The sequence below is a fragment of the Delphinapterus leucas genome, chromosome 7 (genome assembly GCF_059928025.1).
Source record: "Delphinapterus leucas isolate spDelLeu-1000000601 "Yukka" chromosome 7, BTC_Dleu_Yukka2, whole genome shotgun sequence".
Lineage (NCBI taxonomy): Eukaryota > Metazoa > Chordata > Mammalia > Artiodactyla > Monodontidae > Delphinapterus > Delphinapterus leucas.
This window is the reverse complement of record NC_143135.1, coordinates 91,249,285-91,258,996: the sequence shown is the minus strand read 5'-3', so window position 1 is coordinate 91,258,996 and position 9,712 is coordinate 91,249,285.

Genomic DNA, 9,712 nt, shown 5'->3' with positions numbered 1-9,712 from the left:
AGTTCCCTCCAAGAGGGAAGGAGTTATGGATGGCCCTGTACCCAACATGATATTTCTTTTTATACTCATTTATTCCCTGAGCCATTTCCTCAAGACCCAGCAGCCTGGTCACACTGTCAGACAGATAATGGCCAATGACCCAAAAGCTAGGGCTCTGGCCTGGTTCGAGTACCCCACTCTGATCCTAGAGAGCATGGGAGATGATCGCTGAGGTGTCTGCCCTACAGAGGCTTTTCTCAGGCTAAACATGGCCTTCTAGACCTCGGGTAGTGGAAGCACCATCTTACCACTTCTGACGTAACCAGGTACCAGGCTGCTACCTAAAAGACCCTCATACTCCAAAGTCATGCTCCCTCTGGGCCCCAAACTTTGCTGGCGGGGTACCAGCTTTATCATGCTAGTGCTGCCTTGACCCCAGCAAGGCCCATGCATGGCCTATGCCACTGCCTTCAGGCAAATAGGTCCAATCTGGACAATTTACTGTCACAGGTAAGTACAGAAATTTCACCCATAAGCAGAAACCGTTCTTTCCAGACAACGGCCTTGGCCACTTGTCTCCTCAAACTGAAACCGAGCAGGACCCTGTAGGGCTCCTGGGCACAGAAGCCTTTCTGTGTCCCCCATTTCTTGATTACAGGAAATAGACTTCATTCAGCCTCCATGACCTTCCCTGAGTTCCAACAGGCAGGTTCAAACAGTTGTTAATTAGGGAAGGGAGGGGACAGGGAGACAGGGGAGGAACAGTAAAGAAACAATAGTGCAGGCTTGGGGCAGGGTCCCGGTTCCCCCTCAAGGGATACACATAACAATATCTTTGAGCTATTTTGCAGACATTCCCCCACCAGGTGGGAGAAATTAACCGTATGCTGCCCACAAGCAGGTAGACCTCAGACCAGTTGGAACCAGAAGGCTGACTGATGCCGACTCCCACTTACCTCACCACCAACCAATCAGAAGAATGTCCACGAGCTGATCACGCCCTGCTCTTTGAACCATTGCTGTAAAACTCCTCACTACCCCCTCCAGGTTGGGACACAGTTTTGAGGGCATTAGCCCCCTGTGGCCTCCTTTGCCTGGCAAAACAATAAAGCTATTCTTTTCTACTTCACCCAAAACTCTGTCTCTGAGATTTAATTTGGTGTTGGGGTACAGAGGCCAGATTCCACATCAAAATCAATGAGTGAATTCAGTCATCTGGGGGACCACCCATGAGCACTCCTGCCATCGTCTCTGCTTCCTCCGAAAAGCCACTCCTTCCTCTCCAGATGGGTTGACTGCCACTCTCAGGGGCTGACCAGAAGATTATGCTGAAGGTCTCGTGTTTCCTTTTCAGGCAGTTCTCCACAAGGACTTAGATTCACAGGCAGGATAGCCCAGCAATTAAGCGTGTGGGCTCCCAAGTCAGATAGCCTGTGCACAAATCCAGCCTTTACTACTTACTATGTTACCATAGGCAAATGTCACTATCACCACTAAGCCTTAGTTTCCCCATGTGTAAAGTAAGAATAATAATAGTACATAATTCAGAGAATTCTTTGAGAACTGAATGAGAAAATGCACACCTCATATTAAATGCTCCATGTTAGTTGTTGTCATTATTTCCTATTGTATGCTAACTCCTCAAAAAGCTCACAGTGTAGTCACTACACATTGTTGGAAGAAAAAAGTGAATATCAGTTACAAACTTCAATTCAGAATAATAAAGATACAGTCAGTTCTCAATATTCACAGATTCCACATTTGTGGATTCTCCTATTCCCTAAAATTTATTTGCGACCCTAAGATCAGGACTTGCAGTGCTCTTGTGATCACTCCTAGACATGCACAGAGCAGTGAAAAATGTGAATTGTCAACACGCACATTCTTAGCTGGGGCTGAACAAGGCAAACTCTCTCTACCTTCTTGCTTCAGCAATCCTACTGTATGCAGTGTGCTTTTCATGATCTATTGAGTGTTACATTTTTCACAATTTTGTGCTTTTTGTTGGTGATTTTGAGGCAGGAGATAGATGGGCTCCAGGCTAGACATTTACAACTGGCCTCCCGTTCACACTTCCTGAGGTGAGAAGAAGGTGGGCTCCAGGCCGGACATTCATTACCAGCCTCCTGTTTACATTTCCTGAAGCAAGAGACAAACGGGCTTCAGGACTATATATTCATGACCGGACTCCTGTCTGTATTTCAAGATCTGCACCTCGATATAAATACCAGCGACAGAAATAGGGTAAATAACCAGACATTGGACATTTTTATGGCAGGGCCAGAGTGGGAATAAACCCTCTTAAAAGATCAAGAGGTCATACATTTCCCACCCTTGGGGCAAGGGAAACATTGCACCTTGGGGATCAAAAAGGAGGGGGCACCACCCCATAATAGGTGATGCTAAGGCCTCTGGGCTGTAGTCCATCTTGGAGAAGAGTTGCACACGCATGTTGGGGAGGGCCCTAGGGCAGGTCAGGTGTGGAAAAAGAAACCAGATAATTGGCCAAAGGTAAACAAAGACCCGGAAAAACTGCCCTGTATAAATGACCACCCAACCATGGCTCGCAGGGGAAATACGGGGTTAGTTTTCCGTGAGCCTCTGGTCACAAGATCTTCATCAACCGATCAATGCATACCTTTGTTTTACGTGTTGCTATTTAAAGATAACTTACTTAATCCATATTGTCGATTCATTAACACTGAACTCACAGCCAACAGCGCTACAACTCATGCTTGAATGAAGCTTGTGTTATAAATAACCGCCTCTTTACTGCGCTCCTCCTTATTAGGGGGGACGCCCACTCCCTTCCTCTCTGTGTGTGCATCTCTGCCTTGCTTTATCTTCAGTAAACAAACTGTTTCTCTGTGTGCTCTCCCACTTGTTGTGTGCTATGGCTCTAATAATAAACTTTGTACCTGTTTTTACAGTTTTGCCTGCGTGAGAAAGGCATTTTTCACTGGGGGAAAGAGCCAGGGGGTGTAGTGGCCGGGATTCCTGGTTTTCATCCAGGCTACCCAGGTTCAGTTCCTGGGCGGGGAATTAAGATCTCGCTTCACACCACCACTCACTGCTGCCTCTCTGAGATCAATTTCGCTGTTTAAAATGGTCCCCAAACGTGGCGTTGAAGTGCTACTGTTCTTTAAGCGCAAGAAGGCTATGATATGCCTTAAGTGGAAAATACATATGTTACACAAGCTTCATTCAAGTATGAGTTGTAGCGCTGTTGGTTGTGAGTTCAGTGTTAATGAATCAACAATATGGATTAAATAAGTTATCTTTAAATAGCAACACATAAAACAAAGTTATGCATTGATCGGTTGATGAAGATCTTGTGACCAGAGGCTCACAGAAAACTAACCCCGTATTCCCCCTGGGAGCCATGGTTGGGTGATCGCTAATCCAGTGTTCGCGAAGACTTTATACAATCTACCTACTGCGAACAACAAGAATCAACTGTGTGTAGAAAGAGCCCAGAGAACCCAGAGGAGGATCTATCAGCTCTGCCAGAGGAAAAGGCTTCTTAGAGGAGAGATTTCTGAGCCCACTTGGCAGAACAGTGAGAGCTTCTGTGGGTCCGAGGGCTGGTGTGAAGAGAGAGGGGCCTCAACACAAGCAAAGCTCAGAGGCCTGGAGGCACGTTTGTGAGCAGCTGAGATAGAAGCCCAGAGGCAATCCATCCTCCTTTCATTTGAAAGTATTTATTGAGTGTCAGTCATGCAGGGCTGAGGGCTGAGACTTGCGGGGTGGGAGTGGAAGGCAGAGGTAGAGAAAAGCCCTGGATGCCACACTAAGGGCTAGAATTAACCCCAGGCCTTTAAGGCAGGAGTGTGTAGGAACCCAAGGTGGCCAAGAGCAAAAGTCTTGGGTAAAGCTAAACGCTTCCTTTTAGTTACACAGTAGACTAAACAACCCAAGGAAGCTACATTTCCTTCCCTGGAAATACTAGAGGACAGCAGAAGTCTCTACGTTTCTCAAAGCCAGGTTTTGTTATTTGCTTAGGTAACACCATCCAGGGTCTGTCATCGTGCTGAGATTTAAGTACAAACGCCATCGGCCTCTCTGACTCAGCCTCTGTTTCCCTCCTTAGTCCACCTTGGCCACTTCCTTCTCACACCTTCCACACCAGCCACACAGAACTCCTCTTATCCTTCCATGAGCCGTGCTCTCTCTTGTCTCCAGGTTTTGCTGTGTTTTGCCTGGATTATGGTTTCCCCTCCCCTCAGCCCTCTGCCTGTAACATGCTTTGTTTACTCTCTTCATCCTCTAGGTCTCAGATTAAAGTCACTTTCTCCAGGAAATCATGCCCATGCACATTCCCTATATGACACTTTCCACAGTGACTTGTTTTGCTTGATTTATTGTCCATCCTTGACAAATAGACCATAAGCTCTGAGAAGGCAGGAACCATGTATGTCTGATTTACTGTCTGTAGCCCTCCTGCCTAGTGCTTGGCACTTAGAAGGTGCCTGTGAGACCAAAGGCAAGGAAAGAACAGGTTTACCCCAGGGGACTTTGAATTACTGGGGTTTTCCACTACATTGAAGGTTGAATGTTCCATTCTCCACTATGGGGAATGCATGGTCTCCCGAGATCCAGATTTCCTGAAGCCCCATGCACTTTTAATGATTATTAAGTTACTGGAGGTGCTGAGTTTACCCTCCAGCCAGCAGGACCCTCTGTGAACTGTGAAACAATTGATTCTCCTCCAATGCATTAAATGCACTTAAATGTCTATAATTACAGTTGCATTTTCAAGAAGGACACTAATTAACTTTAATTCATGGTTTATACTTATTGCCTGGGAGCAAGAAACTCAAAAGTATATTGTATTGGTGGGGAGATATTCTGCTTCTTTGCTTTGAAGTGGGTCTTGTTGGAGTTCTTTCCACTCACCCTTCAAGATCCAGCTCCCGTCCTGTTCTACTATGCTAGGTCATTTGCCCTGATCTCTAGGGGATGAAGGGAGAGAGGAAAACAGGAGACTATTCCAGGTTAGTCTCTGAGAGTGTCAGTGTCTTGATTTAGAGTCTGGTTTTGTAGGTTCAGAAACTTCATTTGTCACTGCATCCCTGGCTGGTCTCTTCACTGATTCACACTGACCAGACTCATAAGAGACTGAGTCATAAACAGAAAGCAGGCTCTTCTCACTTGGTGGGAGGAAGGTGCATTGTCAGTATTTGGGATATTGGTGGTTGTGATCCAGGCATTCCTGTCCTCATATCCCAGGTCAAAGGACATGAGATATTCTTGAGGTATGTTTTATTCTAGCTATACCCCGATCAAGCAGAGAGAGCGTGGATTATTATTCCCACTTTTTAAAGAGACTGAGGTGCAGAGGGATTTTACCCAAATGTCATGATTTGCTGAGTCTTCGGAGTCCTTAATTACAAGTTCAGAAAGTTGGATGAAGCCAGGGTCGAGTTTTATGAACTGTGATCCTAGTCATCAGAAATCTAAATGGATATAACTCATGAGAATTTTTATTGAAAACAGCAGTAACTTAAGTCAGGGGATCCCTAACTTGCTAATGGGATGGGGCTCAAATCTGGACCAAATACGTCTGGAGATTTCAGTCTCAACCATTTCCCTTTGCCTCTGTCTTAGCTCAAGCACACAGCCACAATCCCCACCTCTCCCCACCCCCGACCCCCGGGCAGGGGGACCAGCCTTTGGAATCCCTGTATTAGTCATTCATTGGCTATGGACTGACCGTGGGTGCAGGAGGGGGCAGTGGCCTGTAACTTCCCAGATGAGGTGCCTCCTGTCAGCTAAGAGCAACTCCCCTGGGAAGGGGGCAGCTGGGCCCTTAGCAGCCAACACCACAGCAGCAGCAGCAGGGGCTGGATGTGCTGTCCTGGAGAAGGGGATCTGCGTGCCTCACGACGGCATCTGCTACAGTCCCTAATCCTATGTGTCGTCCCTCTCACCTCCAGGCATCTTGTCAGGCTCTTCTCTCTGCCTGGAACTCATTTCCCCTCTTTTTGCTCAGATAAATCTTACTTCCCCTTTAAGCCTCATCTTAAGTATCACTTCCTCCAGGAAGCCTTTGCCAACCCTTCAAGATTAGTCAAGGCTCTCCTGTGTTTTCCCATTTACACCACGTTATGCATCAAAGCTGACCTCCTGCTTGCCCGTGCCCACCTCTACTGTAAGCTTAGGAGGCCAGGGACCACCTCTGCCTTGTGTTCTTCTCTATCCAGCATTTTGAACCATTATTCCTGGCACTCAGTAAAGGCTTTTAGTGTAGGGAATTAATAATGTTCTTCTACAGGATTTAACCTTGAAAAAAGTCACTAATTGAGCTAGGTATACCACAGTAGAGGCAGGTAGGGGGTAGTGATAGCTACACTATCCCCCCGCCCCCAGTCATCACGAACTGCAGGAGAGTTTTCAGAGCCAGAAAAAGTTGTGCTTGTGTTGAACAACTGCTGGTCTGTTTTGAATTCATAAGCACAGTGAACCTTGTCATGGATATTCCCCCTCTTTGCTTTGGGTTCTAGGAAGCTCAGAGCCCAAGCCCCCAATTAAGGAAAAAGAGTGAATTTTCTAATTCTAAATACAAGTAGCAAAGTTCCTTTTAAGGGACTTTGAAGGCTTGAGGGAAGTGAAAATCCCAGGGTGGGATCTGGACTTGAAGCAAGTGAAGTGAAGAGATGGGTACAGGTGTTTGGGAAGGGAGGCAAGAAGCCAGTGAGGAGGGGGCCGGAGACCAGAGAAGGGAGGGGAGACAGCAGAACAGCGTGGTGAGGGACAATTAGAGAAAGTGAGTCGCTGAGAAATCCCCCATAAGGTTAAAAGCAAGGGTTTCGAATATCTTAGGTTGCTGTAGTCCTAGGGCATGAACCACTTCCATTGTCTTGAACCTTCAGCTACTCATATATTTTAGGGCCAGTGGAATTTCAGAGAATGAAGGGATCAGGAAGTGTCTGGTCAGGGGTCACGTGATACAGAAAAGAATCAGCATATGCTTGAAGTGAGATGACTCACAAACTGAAACTCAGTGCCAACAGGAGCTCAGATCCAGGGGGAACATAAGTCGCTGCGCCTCCAAATTCCCCGACACATTAGAGGAAGCACGGGTTCACTTGAATCTTAAAGTGATTACCACATTAGAGGTAATCACTTCATTACCTCAGATGGCACCTATATTAAAATTCTATTTTAACAACTATTGTTCTCTAATTCAGAAATCATAAACTGTTGGCCCTCGTAGCCACCTGATTCAACCCCTCACGTCACAGCAGAGACCGAGGCATGGAAAGGTGAAGTTCCTTATCCCGGATCACCGTCTCAGTTTCTTCACCTATAAAATAGGAGGTTTGGACTTCAAATTTTGTAAATCTTAACTCACAAGTAAGATCATAAATTCCACTAGGGCAAGGGTCACATCAAATAACTGGGATTTCCGTAACATTTAATGAATAGTGAAAGGTGGTGGAAAGGTGACAGAAATTGACCCTTGAGAAGAAAGGGAGTGATAAACTAACAGCTTACCCTCCTCCTTCTAGAAACATCTTCCTCCTCTTTTTGCACATGGAGTGCTTAACTCTCCACTCTTAAGGAGACTACCAGTCAATAGGGTGGTAAGCTGAGGATAAGTGAGTTGTTCCTGCTATTACTGATGTTTCTGAAGAGCAACCTAACTAGTGTTTACGATTCTTTAACTCCTCTTCTGTTTAAATGTTCAAGAGCTGTTCTCTGAGATGAGAGAGACAATAACCTACCAGGGAATAAAATACTTCCTGGTCCTCAACATTGAAGTTGGAACAAAGGCAATATTAACTCATAACTATTTGTGGAGGGTTTGAAACTCAACCCCAACTCTTCCTCTGAATTCATCAGACACTATTAAATAAACATTAAAGTTTTAAGTATCATGATTCGGCCAGCAACCATAAGAAGATTTCTTCATTTTTTAAATATTAAAAAACTGGGTTTTGAAAAAGCACAAAAACTTCTTTTTCCTACTTTGAATAAACAGGAAATAGAAGGTAATGGTGAGTTAACCGCATAATCTAATATTTAACATTTCTTATGCTAACCTGGCAAAGAACCTCTGTGTGGTTTATTAAAATTTGCATTTTGTGTATAGACCTAAAAGGGAAAAATTTTAATGTATGTATCTATAAAAATAATTATACGTACTTTTTGTTAAAGAAAAATAGGCTGAATTCCCCTTCCTTTTTCTCTAGCAACCTCAGAAGTGGAGTGTACAAAAGGCAATGCTGGGGAGAAGCTTCTTGTTTTGGAAGATTTAACTCAGTTTAAATTCCTTGCTGTGTAAATGGGTAATTTCAGGAATGAAGGTCTCCAACAAGAGCTGTGTGCGCCCTCTGCTGGCGATCAGAGGGCTAAGGAAAGCATTTCCAATTCAGTGATTCTGGGCAGAAGTGCTGCCAGCAAGGACGAGAGAAAGGGAGACTCCAAAAGGTTAAATCACTGCTTCCGCTGGAAAATAGGAACACAGCACAGTGGGGTTTTTCTTTGTGATGATCTTCCTTAAACACCTTATCTGTAGCTCAAAAAAATTTTTTTGAGCAAAGCTGATCTATAAATGGACAGGTACGGCTTTAAGAAAGGCTTGGTTTGTCTCATTTCAGTGAGCTCTGTCAGAAAGGGCAAAGGTTCCTGACAGGCTTGACCTAAGAATCAAAACATCTAGTATTTATTCTAAGGTTCTGTACAAATGCATTACTTTCTGGTCTCCTTCTCAGGGAAATAAGTCCCATGAGGCCAGAGGCCTCACCTTCAGCATGGCATCCTCAGCCCCTGAACCCAGTGCCTGGCCTGTAACAGGGGTGTAATAAATATCTACCAAATGAATGACTAGCTGTGACGAGGACTCTGGATTCAAGGTGCCTGTGCTGCTGACTTAGATACTGAGCACAGGCAAGCCAGGTTTCCCGAGTCATGGCTGGACCCTCTCCATGACAAGGCTGAGAGCTTTTGAAGAGCTCTTTAAAGAGCTTATGAAGGCCATCCGTACTCAGTTTGTGAAGGGAACCTTCATGAATGTAGCACCATGTGGCTCAGCGGCTGCCCTAGAAGGGGTTAATAATACCCAAGTCATGTAAGAGCTATGAATCACTTCACAGGTTACACTATGCCTTCACGGGAATCTCAGTTGATCTCAATCGTCCTTCGAAATGATCATTCCTCCTCTTTTACAGAGGTAGTCCCGAGCCTGGCAAAGGTGGACTGCTGCTTTCATGGCAATCAAGTCATAAGACAGAAATGCACACGTGGTTTCTGTCCCCCAATCCAGAGCTTTCCCCACCTCCTCCTAATCTCCGTAAGATTGAATGGTCCCCTCCCACTCTCTGAGTTCGTTGAGGCTAAAATTAGAGGGGGCAGTCATAGCTTTTAAAGATCAGCCTAGTAAGTCATATCACGGACATCTTCTCTTAGTACTGGTGACAGACAGGTGACGGGAGTTACAAAGGCTGGGCTGGCCAGGCTGCCTGCACCAACTGGGTGAACAACCCTGTAAATGGCTTTCTCTTCCCCAGTCGTCGTCCAGGACATTACACACCGACTTGCGTCGTCATGCAGGTTTGCTCAGGGCGAGACTGTGGAACACTTCCCCAGAAAGCAGACTGAAAAACACCTGCGCTGGGTCAGCGGTCAACGAGATTTATATGTTAGGACCGGAGTGACCCCTAGTCAGGGTTTGCTAGTGACTTGGTTGGTCTGTTTGATTTCTGGGAAAGCAAACAAAAGCCCAGCAGCC